General features: G+C 51.1%; 1 protein-coding gene across 1 annotated transcript in view; it reads right to left on the bottom strand.

Moving 5' to 3' along the window:
* The window catches only part of RPH3A (rabphilin 3A), a 142,770-nt gene that overhangs the window by 108,310 nt on the left and 18,654 nt on the right, over positions 1-15,806 (bottom strand). The window contains exon 2 of the mRNA XM_058656636.1: positions 15,611-15,794. The gene's annotated coding sequence lies outside the window, so the exon portion shown is untranslated. The remainder of the gene's footprint in view (positions 1-15,610; positions 15,795-15,806) is intronic.

The following is a 15,806-nucleotide window of genomic DNA, read 5'->3' as shown; positions in this document are numbered from 1 at the left end:
GAACATAAACCTATAATGTGTCAATTTATCCTAAATCTGCCTTTCTAGTAAATCTCAGGTATGAGTAACGAAGAATAGAAAGTCATTGTCCGGGTGGATTGTGTGTGCACATGTGTATGTGTGTGTATGTGCATCATTGTGACACGCTCTCACACACAAAGTGTATATGAGTGTGTGAGTGTTCCAGGACCAGAACGAAGAGTAATCCAGAGCTACCAAATCCGCAGGATGGAAAAACGTAATTGCAGCAACAAGTAGCAGGGCTCAGCATTGTCCCCAGCCACGAGCGAGGACTGTCACACCTGTGGCCAGCTCTGGCTGACCCAGCCCACGCAGTGAGGTGACTGGGATTCCTAATCCTGTCATTCCCTAACCTCCTGGAGTCCTGTGAAATAAAACCTTGGCCATGAAGACCCCAAGAAAAGCTGTATTGGAATTGCAAAATCAGTTACTCATGGCTAACATGCTTGAGTGGCTCCATTCTCTTCTTCCTTCCTCTTTCCCAAATCTGTTTGTGTCAAGCAATGCACCACACTCCAAGAACTGGGCAAGAATGAGAACATTATGTTGCATTGCTGTCATTTCAGCCTCTTCGATTCTTTTCAGCCGAGAGCTGTCCCCAAAGAGATGTGTTCCTTTTATTCTTCTAAAAAATGTTAAGGGGGGGGGAGCGGGAAATGAGCAAAGAGGGGGAAGGGAGGCCCCAGACTACAGCAGGAATGTTGGAGGAACGCAATTCCACGTATGGAGGGCTTGCTGGTACATGTGGGGAACACACGGGGAGCCTCGTAGAGATATAAACTGCTTGGGTTCTGACCCAGTAGGTCCAGCCACGAGCCCAAGATACGCATTTTTGTTTGTTTCTCTGTTTTTGTTTTTTGCTTTGTTTTGTTTTGTTTTTTGCTTTTTTAGTTTTGCTTTTGGTTTTTTTGTTTGTTTGTTTAAGAGTCGAAATGGAAAGGAAAGAGAGACAGAGAGAATGTTCCCAGTACTGGTCCATTTCCCAGATGCTTAAAATGTCCATGCCCAGGCTGGGGTCAAAGCTAAATGCTGACAACTCAACCCAGATATCCTACACGAGTGGCAAAGGAGCCAATTATTGGACCCATCCCATGCTACCTCCCAGGGTCTGCATCGGCAAAAAGTTGGAATGCGGAGCCAGAGCAGAGACTCAAACCCAGAATTTGGATGTGGGTAGGATGTGGACATTTTAACCAGAATCTTTAGCACCAAGCCAAATGCCCCCCACCCTACCTAGACAACCCAAGCCCCTTGCATGACTCAGATGTGGTGCATCTACACAGGTCTCAACAGGAACAAAATGCCAGGGCCAGCGTGACCCTGTCCTAAAGGCTCCTAAAGTCCTTATCAAAGAAAGGGTAGTTGTTACACCTGCTTGGTGTCTATTCTGAACCTGAGACAGCACGCTAAGCTAATTTTCTGCATCTGCCAACCTATGGAATTGTTTCGTTCACTCAGTCAACCTACAAATATTTTTGAGCCACTACCATGTACTAGGTGCTGTTATCATGGGAGAATGAGACAAAAGGGCAGGGCTCAGAGGGAGAATGTAAATAATCCAAAAAGGAAGGGGTGGGTAGGGTTTTTACATCGCCACATGGCACAGTAAAGAGACATGGACATAATGTTTGATGACTGTTCAATGTGTCTTCTGCGCCTGGCACCTGGGCATTTTTCATTTCTTCTTCAAGATGGCAAGCTCCAGGCAAAACGGCCTCATCTGCCAGCCATGCCAGCCACTCTGCATGCAACAGAAGCTCTCACGTCCAGCCTTGGGGACCTTAAGGGGGTATCACAGCAGCACACATATAACTGGGCCCAAGAGCAGACTGGAAGAGGCCTGGTCACCGCAGCCTTGGATCACAGCGGGAAGCGGTGAGGCCACAGGGGTCGGGGTGGGGGTGGTGTCCAGGTCCCCTCAGCCTGCCCTTCCCAGGCTCCCTTGCTCGATCTCAGCCTGGCCTTCCATCCCGGGCTAGCAGTGGCCCTGGCTATACAGGCTCTGGGCACCTTCAGTGCTAACAACCCAGGGAAGTCCCCGGTCACACTTCCCAGCCCCACTCCCCAAGACGCTGAGGAATGGCTGAGACGCAGAAGTAGAAGCCCCCTGCTCTCTCCAGCGAGCACAAAGAAACAAGAGCTTGAAGAGGCAACCAAGTCCCGCAGGCTGTGCCTTCCCTCATGCTTTCGCACACTGGCTTGGTGGAGCCACAGGCTCTCTGGGGAGGGGATGTGCCCTTGACACAAGCGTGCTCCTGGCTGTGATGTGGTCCAGAACGCGGTTCTCATGGGGTTGTAGCACCAGGCTTCTGGATGTGCCTTATTCAATCTCCCTCATCCCAAAATTACCTCGTCTCAGGTGTTTTGTTCTAGCAACAGGATATGAGATATCAACAACACTTCTTTTTTTACAACCATGCTGTGGAACAAACAACTGAAAAGACCAACAGTTGTTATTCACACATCTGAGCCACTGGGGAGCTAGCTGGCCCAGGCTGCACTCAATGCCACCTGTCTTTCATCTTTCTTGGACCCAAAAATGTCCCCAAGCTTGTCCTCAGGGTAATGACAAAGTCACACCAGAACATACTGTCAGCCTTGGGCCTTGCTGCTTCCTCCTCTTTCCTCTGGTTAAAGTCAGTCACTTGACTGAGCCCAGACTGGTGGGGAGCCTGAAGTCCTTCTCTCTTCCAAAGCCCTGAGTTGGGAGGAAAGGGCAGGTTGCTCCTCTCACTGTCTGGCCCAGGAAGGCTAGGGAGTGGAACCAGGAGGCCAGGACACTGCCGCCTGTGCAAGTCTCCATGGGGCCTCCAGCAGGTGGACAGGGAGACCCACATGAAGGGTTGCCGAGCCTGAGCCACTTCCTCTGTCTCCAGCGGCAACTTTTGTCCTCCAAACTTTTCCAGACACACAGGCAGCCTCATTGGTATTCCAGTAATAAGCCGGGCTTGCTAACGCCATCCAGGATGTGTCCCAAGGGGAGGCCCCTCATTCCTGCTGTTTGCTCTTAACCCCAACACTAGGGCTAGGAGGAAGGAGAAAAACTCACTTGGACAAACAGCATTGAGTACAGTTGTGGCTAATGAACCCACAGCCTGAGTCTGTAAAAATCCTAATTACTGGGAGGGGGCGCCAGCTATAGCAAGCTTGGTAGGCACAGTCATCATGGGCGAAGGTGGAGCTGGCACTTGCAGTTGGATTCTCCTGGCCGCAACGCCCACCTCTCTTTTTGCTAGGTTTCATTATTGAAGCCACAGGCCAACTGGTCCTTGGGCATTGGAACTCACCCAGCTCAACCACCACACCTTGCTCTCCCTGTCTCTCTCCCGTGCGCCAGTGAGAGCATCCACTGCTTACATGCCAGGCTCCTCTCAAGTTTTACTGGATCAGAGATCTCCCCCAGCCCAACGTGCTGTCTTCTGCTATAGGACTGTTCAACTGGACCTCAGCTTAAACCACAATCCCTGGAGCCCCCACGAACTTCACTCCTCTATGCTATGCTATTCCTTGGGTCGCTGAAGGCAATGGCATTTCTTACTGCCAAATTCTAAGCCTTCCCGTTGATCTTCTTCAGCCTTTCCCCACTCCCAGTCCTGAATCATGCCCACCCCCAATAGAACGTCCTGTCCTCACACCTCAAGGGTGTCACCACCTTTTCTTTGGTCCAAAATGCACTTTTCCACCTGTGTCCTCTGCCTGCTCTGTGACCCTGGTGGCAGAAATGCACATGGCACTCTATCTCAGTAAGAGGAGATAAGACTGGCACACAGGTTTCTAGCTTGGGAGACTGAATGGGTGCTTGAAGGGAGACACAAGGAGAGGAGGGAGACTATAACCTCAGGGTGGGACCACACTGAGTTTGAGGCATCTGAAATCATCCCTGGAGCTGTCCAGTAGAGTTGGAAGCCTGGGAAAGAGGACTGGGCATGGAGGTTAGAGAGTCAGCGGGACAAAAGGAGGTGTTTGGGAGGAAGGAGACGCCCGGAGAGGACTCTTCTGCCAAGCTATTAACTCGGTGAAGATGAATTCTTTCAGGTGAAAGACTTGTTCCCTTGCAAAACATAAAATACCCACCAGGGCTAATAGTCACTCAGTAAGCACTGAACTCTTCCTCGTGACAGGCACATAGCCAGGCACTGGGTAACGAAAATGAGTAACATAGGAAAGCAAAGACCACTGGCAAAGGGATTTTTTGAATTCTTAATGAAAAAAGCCAGAAATCCCACCAGCTTCTCAAAGAATGACTGTCATCCTTTTTTTTTCTCTTTTTAGATCACAACAATCTTATTGGGTCACTCTAAATCTGCTCATTCATAGGATAAAATGAACAGATTTTCAATGAAGCGTCTGATGTGTTTTGACAAGAACAACCACTAACCTCATCAAGAGAGAAAACATTTCTGTTGGCCCTACAAGTCACTTCCTGTCACTTGGTAACCAGTCTCCCCTGCCCCAGGCAGCCCCCCAATCTCCTCCACCCTTCACTGCGGGTCAGTTTGCCTTCTCCACAATTTCCGGGAAAGAGGCTTGTGCGCTGTTCTGTGCAGCTGCTTTTGCTCAGTGTGGTGGTTGGCGACATCCATCCACATGGTCACTTGCATCAACAACTCTCTCCTTCTCATTCCTGGATAGTAACCCGTCTCTGAGGGCGCATGTCCATGTGTTTATCCACTCTGCTGTCAGCAGCCATTTGTTTCCAGTTAGGAGTCTTTGTGAATCAAACTGCTGCCGGACAGCTGTGGCTATATGCCTAGGTAAAAAATTAACTTTTAAGTCCATATTCCAGTAAGTTTTAAAATTTACTGGTTTTATTTATTTGAAAGGTAGAACAACAAAGAGAGAGAAATTCTGTGTTCTATCTGCTGGCTCATGTCCTGGATGTTCCACAAAAGCCAGGGCAGATATAGGCTGAAGCAAGAAGCCTAGAACTCCATCTGGGTGTGCCCTATAGAGAGCAGGGATCCGAGTACTTGACTGGTCACCTGCTGTCCCCTTGACCCACCTCAGCAGGGAGCTGGATTGCAGTGGCTGAGGCTCAGGCTGGCATCCCAGACAACCAGTCATCCATCTGCATGACAAGCAGCATCCCCCGCCCTCAAGCCACATCTTCCCTGAACTTTAGGAGGATCCTTCATAAGCACAGATTTCAAATTTCTTTGCACCAAATCATATTTTTATTGCATTTTCTCCATGGCCTTTTGAAAACATCCTCATGCTTCCTATTTCTGGACCAGCGTTCCAAATTTAGGGAAAACCTCAGAACAGACTGCGCCATCCGGGAAGCAAAACTCTCCCTTGGGCCTGTTGAACTCACCAACCTAATCTCTCCAGGCCCCTATCATGGGTCTTTGAGCGCTTCACAACCCATTGCTGGCCACGCTCTTGAGTGGGGACTACTTTTGTTCCCATTTTACAGAAGGTTAAACTGAGGCAGGAAAGGGTTTTCAATAGCCAGGCAAGTTCACTCCTGAAGGAGAAGCCCATCTCCCCACAACGGGTCCCTGTGGCTTTGCTCTTCTGTGTTGCCCCATTTTCCTCACAGGGAAAATGCCCTTGTTGGCAAGTCCTGTCCTATCAGATGGCTTCACTGGGGGGTTACTGTGCTGGGCAGAATTCTTCTCAACCCATGTGTCCCGGCTGGTCTAGCTCCTCACCAGTGCGCACCTGCGGTCTCCACAGCTACAGGGCGGGGGGAGGGGGGAGAGGTCTCTGCCCCAGAAAATGACATCTTGCTGCAGCCAGGGTGACAGCTGACACAGAGAACTCCATGTAGGAGGACCCCAAAACACCAGGACCGCACTGCAAGCTTGGCCTCTGCCCTCCCTTGCCCTTCCTCTGCCTCCCTCCCCTGCCATTGCCATTTCATTCCCAGCTGCCCTCTTTTCCGTCCAACCCCAGGCCCTCCCCCACAGCCCAAGGCTGCCTCTCCAGACCCAGCACAGAGCAGGCACACTCTCCAAGCCATTAGAGCACCTGAATAATTTACAACTCCTAGAAAAAGATGTCCCTTTCCTGCACTGACTCCTCCAGCACCTTCAGGCTTCCTCCAAATAGGGAAGAATGGAGCCTTTGAGAGCCAGGCATGGTTCCCCTGCTCACTGGTATTGGAAGCTTTGAGCCAGGGCCAGAATCCCCAGCCTGCTCCTTTGTTTGCAAGGATCAGCCCTGCTGGGGAGAGGGGCAAGGGCAAGAAGCTTGGTTGAAAAAGCTGAGGGCAGCTCAGATGTGTCGACTGAGCTCAGGGTCCAGAGTGTCGGTGTGGAGGGTGGAGAAGAGTGCAGGCGGAAGGCAGGCTGCATTTCCCCTGCTCGGTGTGGCTCACACCCCCTTCCCCTACCTGAGCTCCATCCAGGTGGTCTCGGCCAAGGGCATGAACAGGAAGACAGGACGTACATCTTCTCAATGGCTCCTGCACCTGCTGCCGGGCACGTACCCTGGCTCCAGCTTCCCTCAGGAGATCTCCGTTTATGTCTCTTTATGACAACTTGCTCCAGCCATAGGATAAACAACCCACTCCCACAAGTCCAGCAGTAGCCCTTGTCCCATGGTGGGCCTTCCTCCATGTCCCAGCCACGGCCACCTGCTGAACCACTCCCTTGCACCTAGTCCTCTTGCTCCAAACGCAGGAGGCATCTCTATTCTCCTGATGGAGAACCCCACTGTGTATCTCCTCTGTCCCTCCCCAGCACCAATAAAAGCATCCCTGAGAACTGGAGCTTGGTGCATAGGCCACAATGTCCACCTGTGCCAAGAGTTCAACCCTCAAGTAAAAGCAGAGCTGAAACTCAAGGATTTACAACCCCCTTAAACAAACAAACAACAAATGTACCTGTTCTTACCAAACAGCACAGTTGTGAATCAAACCAACCTGGATTTAAACCCTAGCTCCACTTCCTACTGACTGACAGGGAAGTAAATGAAGACCCCTGGGCCTCTCTTTTCCCATCCACAGGATGAGGAGAACAAGGCCTTGCACTGTTATGAAACAGGGACCTGAAAGTCACTGCTCTGCAGAGGAGGCAGGTGCCACAGACAAACTCCACGAGCAACAACCCCGGTTCTGCCATGTACTCCATTGTGGACTTTGAAGAAACACAGGAAGCAGTCCTTGACCTTTCTGAAAAATTCTAAGATGAAATCACCAGCAGGTTGGAGAGCTATGTCCATGAGCTGAGAAGTCCCAACTTTTGGTGCCAAATCATGCACTTGACAGGTGACAACCAGCCCAGTGGGGGGGGTCCTTCTTTGGCAGAGATGAGAGTGTGAATCTGCTGAGAGAATCCTGCACCTGCCAGGACTCCTGGGAAGCCAGAGGGAGCTGTGGCCATGACACGGATCTGGACATTGTCCTGACGGGGCTCACTGCCCAGAACGCTTTAGGCTGTGCAGCTGCCGGGACCAAACAGAGAAGGCAGCACTTTTCAGCACTTGTGATGTTTACAATAAGCCAGGGAAGCAAAACCCAGAGAGAGACTGTGGGTTGGTTCTTTAATGTTTTCCCAACTAAATCCCTACTAACAACCCCCAAGGGTGCATCCGATCAGGGATGTGGCTTCCATGGCATCACACAGGAATTCTTCACATCAGATCCAGGTACAGGACCCTCAGGTGTGTGGGATGAAAATTCTCATCCTACTGTCTTGATGGATTTCTGGGACAGGGTCGAAAATCACAAATTCACACACTTCTAACCTGCGATGCTCCAGGGGACAGAGCTGCTGAGCTTGAGTTAACCCAGGGAGCTCAAAGCATGCCTCCTGCCGCTGCACCCAACACCCCGTTAAATGAAGTCGTCTGATGGCAGGAGACCAAGCCTCTGGCATGCAGAGCCGCAGGCAGCACAGCAGAAGGGACGGATGGCCAGCTGCCGTGGCTTGCGTGTAGTCTGCCTGCGACAGCTAGTGTGTCAGAAGGTTGCCCCAGAGTGGCCATGCTGAGAGGAAGTGGAACCCTGACTGGGGCACGGAACTAGGTGGAGAGTGAGTAGGTGTGGGCCACTGCCCTTCACCTGAGACCACACTTCATTCCCATAAAACCAAGTTGTTACACAGGTGAAGCCACAGCCTACAACACCAGCAGCCCAGAGGGGCGTCAATTCAGGTCCCAGCTGCTCCACATCTGATCCAGCACCCACTAATGCACCTGGGAAAACACCTACTATGGGAGACCTGGATGGAGTTCCTGGCTCCTGACTTCAGCCTGGCGCCGTCTTGGCTGTCATAGCCATCTGGGGGGTGAACCAGTGGATGGAAGATCTTTTTCCCTCCTACTTTCTTTGTAATTCTGCCTAGTAAACAAATACATTTAAAAATAAATAAACAGGGCCCAACGCAGTAGCCTAGTGACTACAGTCCTCACTTTGCGAGCACTGGGATCCCATATAGGCACCAATAAGGCACTGGCTGCCTTGTTTCCCTTCTAGCTCCCTGCTTGTGGTCTGAGAAAGCAGTGCAGGACAGCCCAAGGCCTTGAGACCCTGCACCTGCATGGGGGACCTAGAAGAAGCTCCTGGCTCCTGGCTTCAGATCAGCTCAGCTCTGGCTGCTGTGGCCACTTGGAGAATGAACCAGTACGTAGAAGAGCCTTCTCTCTGTGTCCCCCTCTCCCTGTGAATCTGCCTTTCTAATAAAAAATTAATTAATTAATCTTTGAAAATAAATAAATAAAAATAATGTAATTAAACAAATAAATATGTAACTCAACAAAAGAGCAAGCCTGGGCCCCTCTGGCTTCCTGTCTGACCTGCAACCCCTTCCTGTCACAGGTGCTCAGGCCATGATGGGCTCCTCCAGGCTATGTGGCAAAGCCAAGGGCATCTCACCACAGTGAACACCTCCAAAACAGTGAGCTAGACGAACCTCTTTTCTTTATAAAACGCCAAGCCCCAGGTATTTCACGACAGCACCCAAAGACAAACCAAACCACCAGTGTGAGCAAGACCTTGCTAAACGTGTGAGAGGCAGAATGCTCAATTGTTTCTCTACTCCGTGGTTGGCAAGTTCCTTCCTCTCTGGACTGTGTTTTTCTCCTGCTACTGGATAGAAATGATGACAGCATTTACAACGGCGCCATTAAGCCACCCTTGGCGCCGCTGTGACGCCCAGACAACGGGAGAGAGTGTGGCCACAGTTCTCTGAGACTCCCTTGTCTGGAAGAGTGTGGGTGGGGCAGGGGACTGTGGAAAGCAGGGTGGTGTGGGGTCAAGGAAAGGCAGGAGAGGAATCAGGGAGAGGTGAATGTGCTGAGTTGGGCATCTTGGGACACTGGGAGAGGGTTGAGGATATGGTCCAAAGATGCTCCAGTCAGGGGCAAGCAAGTCAAGTGAGAACTAAATGACAGCCCATCAGGGCTGAGGGTCAACTGTAGGATATGCATTCCACCAGTCCCCCGCTGGCCTGTTGTACAATCATGGAGACCCCCAAGAGTCAATGCAGAAGATGCTCCTGAACTAGGATGCTCAGGGGCTGTGGGTCCTCACCCAGTGCCATGTCCAGGACACCAGACCTGAGCCACAAAGAGCCAACTCCACAGACATGCCCTCGAATCCCTGCTCTCCTCAGCAGTGAGCAAGGATGCTTCCAGGCCACATGGAATCCCACAGGTAGACAGAACCTTCAGTAAGGAGAGGGAAGTGGAGGGAAGAAGTTACTATGAGACCTGCACCTGGAGCTGGTGTTGTGGAATAACAGGTAAAGTCATTGCCTGTGACAGTGGGATCCCCTATGGGTGTCAGTTCAAGACTAGGCTGCACCACTTCCAATCCACTTCCCTGCTAAGGTGCCTAAGAAAGCAGCAGAGGATGGCCCAAGCGCTTAGGCCCCTGTACCTACAAGGGAGACCCGGAGGAAGCTCCTGGTTTCAGCCTGGCTCACCCATTTGGGGAGTGGATCAGCAAATGGAAGATATTGTGTGTGTGTGTGTGTGTGTGTGTGTGTGTGTGTGTGTGTGTTGTGTACATGCACGCATGCACACACACCTCTCTCTCTACCTCTCTGTGTCATTCTCTCTGCCTCTCCCCCTCTGTAACTCTGCCTTTCAAATAAAATAAACATGACATTCTTTCATAATAAAAAGAAGCAAAGAGCAGCAAGCTTTTGACTTCCTGCAAGTGGTTGGAAAAACAGACACTTCCTCTCAAGGAGGCCCTTGGCAACATCAAAAGCGCTTTAGCCAAATGTGTCCTTTAATTCCACAATACCATCGCTGGAAATGGGTCCTGCAGAAAGAACTGCACTTGGACTGAGAGATGAACATGAAAAATGTACAGTGCAACATTGTTTATAATAGCAAGCCATTGGAAACAAACCAACTATTCATCAATTGGAACCTGACCAAATGAATTATATTGTACCTGTAACAAGGAATACTATGCAATCTCAAAAAGTACAAGGAAGGTCTTTATATGCTGACACAGAAAGGTATACAATGCATATTAACAAAGAAACAAGTAAACAAGTAGCACAGCAACACATGAAACGTGACCTCATTTACATTAGCATGCACGCTCAACACCAGGGCACACGTTTGAAAGACTATTTACAGGGCCCGGCGGCGTGGCCTAGCGGCTAAAGCCCTCGCCTTGAAGGCCCCGGGATCCCATATGGGCGCCAGTTCTAATCCCAGCAGCTCCACTTCCCATCCAGCTCCCTGCTTGTGGCCTGGGAAAGCAGTCGAGGACGGCCCAATGCTTTGAGACCCGGAAGAGGTTCCTGGTTCCCAGCTTCGGATCGGCGCGCACCGGCCCGTTGCGGTTCACTTGGGGAGTGAAACATCGGATGGAAGATCTTCCTCTCTGTCTCTCCTCCTCTCTGTATATCTGCCTTTGTAATAAAATAAATAAATCTTTAAAAAAAAGACTATTTACAGAAACATTTTAAAAATTGCAAACTCTTAAACTATTGGCTTTGTGAAGTTCGAGGGAATGCAGGAATTCTCTTCCTTTTTACTTCATTGCTTTTGGATCTCTTACAAAAATGGACATTACCTTTGTAACTAAAAGAAGTTGTCCCTGAGAAAGCCTTCTACATCAGAGGCCATTATGAGCAGGGGATAAAGTACTGACCAGGCCTGCTGGCCAGTGTTTCCCCAGCTTGAGGTCAGTTTTGTTCTTAGCTGCCACGTTCAGGGCCACTGGCAGCTTGGGCGGCCTAAGAGCAGCAGCCTCTCCTGCAGCCCCACCGGACATGAGGTAGGTAGGGGTGGGCTGGCCTCCATCCCTGTCCACCTGTCCTTCTTGAGGCACCAGCACCTATCCAGCATGCCCAGGAGCCGTGGTCAGGTTCATATGGCGCTCTGCTTTGGGGGAGCTTGCAGCAAGCCTCAGTAACCAGAGCAGAAAACCTGGGAGTGGGTTGCAGGTGGCTACAGAGGCGCCTAGTGAGTGGTCTGCCCCAAGAGCTTTGATGGCATTGAAAGGTTTCCAGTAGATAGAATCAAATCAGCATTTCCAAATGGTGATTCCAGTCAACTTGGACAGAGTGGGGTAAAGGCAGGTGCTCGTGTTAGTGAGGAACCATAATGGGACTAAAGCTCATGTGAATACATGGTGGCCGTGACACCAAGATCTGGGCTCTGGGCAGCAGTTACAGCCTGTGGGCTTAGCCGCTGCTTGGGATGCCCACGTTCCGTGCAACAGCACCTGGGCCTGAGTCCTGCCTCCACTCCTGGAGTGGGACTGTGACTCCTAGAATGCAGTCACTGTGGCTCAAGGGGCCAGGTCCCCGTCCCCTGTGGGACACCCACATGGAATTCAAGGTTTTAGCCTGGTCCCAGCTATTTGAGGAATGGAGTCATTGGATGAAACTGATCATTCATTCTCTCTAATAAATAAATCTGTTAAATTTTCACAAATAAGTAAGATTTGCACTCCAGAATTGTGGTTTAGACCATTCTCAAAACCCTAGCTTTATGGCAAAATAGTTGTATTGGTGGAGGGATCTGGGACAGAGGTGAACACACTGAAGAGTGGAGACTCCTCCCTCCACTCCCCCCTCCCCAGACCTTCTAGAACCTACCGTGCTCAGGCAGGTCTTCACATCTCTCCCTACACCCAGCTCTCTAACTCATGAATCTGCAGAAAGCAGAAATACTAGTGCTGCTGCAGGTGGGGGAAATGCGCATGCCCCTTTCCTTCCCTTAACCCCAAGTGTGACAGGAAGTGCTGGAGTGGCTGGGTTCTCACACTGGATGGCAGTGCTGACCCTGGGCAGCCTCACACCAGTGCTGGGCGTCAGGGCTGGGAGGCACCGGCTGGGTCTGAAAGCCCAGAAGGCCGATGAGCAGCGGAAGGTGTTGTCCCTGCTGCAGTGCGCACAATAGAGCCAAGGCTTTCAGGCATGCCCCCCACTGCCCCTATGCCATTAAAATGTTCCCGGCACCACACATCAGAAAGGCTCGCACGCAATTTAAGTTCCATCTCCAGAAACAGAAGCCAACTAATTTCCCATCTGTCACCCCCACTGTGACTGCAGCCACGGCTGCACCCGTGAAACTAGACTCACAGCTCAGGGGAAGGCAGGCAGCTGGAGGTGTCTGAGTGTGTGTTCAGCGGGCAGCAAGGGGGCTGGCTTACTCATCTCAAACCTGTGACTTCGGGCTCTAAATTCACATAGATTCACCTGCCCATGAGTGGCACTGTACCTGTGCAATAATTATGCCATAGATGATAGATAGATAGATAGATAGATAGATAGATACATAGATACATAGATAGGAATCCAGCATCTTGTATCCATCCCAGAGGAGTCACTGATTGGCCCAGCCTGGCCATGTACCTACTCCTGTGCAGCTCCACATTCAAGATAAGTGGGGCATGGTGATTGGCAGCCATCAGACCACAAAGCCTGAATTGATTAACCACAGCTCATGGCAAATCTGGCCTGTTGACAACACTTTTGTAAATAAAGTATTTGGGACCCATAGTCAAACTGCGAAGCCTCAAATAATTTTGGGCTAGTCCTCCTGGCCAATGTGTATGCCCCCCTCCGACTTAAGATGCTGGGGAGAAGCGAGATCCCCTCGTACTCTCGGCAAAAGCCTAAGCTGCTTCTCAGAGCACAACCTCCCGGAGCTTTGCGATCCTTCTCTGTGGGTGGAGATGTCTTCCTCCCAGTCTGGGCCAGAGGATGGACATATGCCTGGCGAGATCTAACACAGAACATTCTTTGTCCAACACCTGTGATCCCTGGCAGTTAGGTCTAAAGGAAGAACTGATTCATCTGGAAGGTGTGGAAGTGGGACGTGCCACAGGAAGCTCAGCGCATGACAGAGGAACCGGAAAGTGAACAGAACCCAGAGCAGGAAAAACTGTCCCCTAGAATATGAGGAATAGAAAACTCAAGCCCAAAGTGATGCTGAGCGCCTCACCTCCCTCCTCCCCACTGTGTCAGGGGTGAGGACAGCCCCTGCCCTGATGTGCAAACACTTGATGTTGCATTTTTTTCCCGCAGAAGCACTCCCTACATAACCCTCTTAATGGCCTCCTAAAAAAAAAAAAAAAGCTAGCACTGCCACTTTTTTTTCTTTTTTTGGAAAGTTAGATATACAAAGAGGAGAGAGAAGAAGATCTTCCATCCACTGATTCACTCCCCAAGTGGCCGCAACAGCCTGAGCTGAACTGATCCGAAGCCAGAAGCCTCTTCCGGATCGCCCACGTGGGTGCAGGGTCCCAAGGCGTTAGGCCGTCTTCAACTGCTTTCCCAGGCCACAAGCAGGGAGCTGGATGGGAAGCAGGGCTGCTGGGATTAGAACCAGTGTTCATCCGGGATCCCAGTATGTGTAAGACAAGGACTTTAGCTGCTAGGCTACCGCGCCAGGCCCATGCCACTTTCTAGGAAACACTGTGACACCATTAGGAAGTAGAACTCTGACACCAGCCCTCCCTCACCCCCAGCTACCCCAGCCAGGAGCCTCTTCATCCCCTCACAGTGGGAGGGCCTGTCCTGTGGACACACACCAAGCGCCTCTCACAACTGCTTCCTTCTCAGCGGGACACACCATTTTCTGACACGGAAGTAAGATTCCCAGGGGTACATGGACCTGCCTCACGCCATGGGCCAGGCTCTCTGCCAACACCCACCTGAGAAAGCAAAGGCCACATTGCCTTCTTGGCACGGGAAGAACTGAGGCTGAGGTGGTTATTCTGCCTGACCCGTAGGCATCTGTCAAGGCGGAAATCCAGGATTCGAACTCATGTCTGTCTGACTTGGAATCTTGCACAGGGGCCCCGAGGGGCTCCTTAGACCGGCAGGGGACAGTCTTGCATGTAGGAGATAAACACAAAATATCCCAGAAAGAGGGGTGGAGAATGGAGGGTGAAAACTTTGACCCTGCCCTCCCAATGTGGACCTAAGCATTGGATTATTTCACAAACGCTTGCAAGTACCGAGCAGGGACTACCCAGCTGCCCTCTCGGCGAAATCAGAAAGCTGAGGACATTGGCTGGCAGGAAAAAAGCGATGTTCTCAGTCAACGTTAACCATTTTAATTAACAGTCCTCCTCCCCCTCCAAGCCTGAGTAGATGCACCAAGAGGCATCAGCAGGTGAAGGTCAATTAATCCTCCAGTCTGGGCACCAGCCCAGCAGCTACCATTACCTATCAACAAAAGGATCTTGCCCCAATACATCAGGCACTTAGCAGCCATTCCTACAGATGCAGCAAAACATTTGTTTCCTCTAGAGCATCTTCCTGACAAACAGGCCACACCATCCATCATCACATCCTGTCCGCTCAGACTCCAAAGGGTGCCCAGGACCCATTCCGTCTCATCGTCTGCCCAGCGAATAGCAGGGATGAGCCTTCACCTTCTCCCACCCTCAGCACTGTAACTGCTTCCTAACTGGGCTCTTGGCCTTGGCTCCTGATCCCCGCAAGTCCACTCCACACTGTTCAAGATAAGAGCCTGTTACGCCGCCTATTGAAGGCTCTCAGAGGCGCTTGACTCTGCTCGCAGAAAGAGGTGATTGTTCAGTACCCACAATGCTCTACACCTCTGAGCCTCCCAGCCTCAGCCCTTTCCACTCTCTCACTTTTGCTCAGCCATGCTGCTCACGGAGTGGGGCTCCTCTACGGGGCCTCAGCGCACCTGCCAAGCCCTTCCCTCATCCACAGCCAACTCTTCCCTCCACCATGAGGCCCTTCTCACTGCCCTTGGAGCAGGTGGCACCAGTTCCCTGTCATGTTTCACCCTTCCAGCAACTCCCTGCCTCCCCAAGATAAGCAGTGCTACTACTTCGTTTTACCAAAGAAAGTTCAAGATGACCTAGAAGGTCCCCAGGTCCCAAAGGCAGCGCAGAACGGGGCTTTAACCACTGTGCCCTCACTGCTGCTTGTGGCATCTGTAGGTTGTCTACCGCCAATGCTACAACACCCCATCTGTATTCGCACACCGATCCAAGCGCAGTTCTCACACCCATGGACGAATTAAATCAACTGGAAGCATCTGCCATCGTTTGGTCGGGGGAGGGGGAGACTGTGAAGATGGTTAAAAGACACCCTGTGAAAGCCCAACCAGACACAATGTGTCCCCAACACTGAAGACTATTCAAGCCGCAGCAGGAGCACAAAGGTTGGCTCTGAAACACCTACACCTGCCTCCCCAAAAGCAGCATTCGGCTTTGCTTCAAGCGCTGCTGGCAGAAATATGTCTTCTGGTTGTGATCACAATCTGAGAACGCAGCTCAAGGGCTTTGTTCTCACACTCAGAGCACCTGCTCTCCTGACGTCAGATGGAGTAGATCCGTAAAGGGCCAGGACGATTTCCACTGGGAGAATCTAGAAAAAGCT

The sequence above is a fragment of the Ochotona princeps genome, chromosome 29 (assembly GCF_030435755.1).
Source record: "Ochotona princeps isolate mOchPri1 chromosome 29, mOchPri1.hap1, whole genome shotgun sequence".
Lineage (NCBI taxonomy): Eukaryota > Metazoa > Chordata > Mammalia > Lagomorpha > Ochotonidae > Ochotona > Ochotona princeps.
Note: the sequence above shows the minus strand (reverse complement) of the source record. Positions and strands in the feature narration are given on the sequence as shown.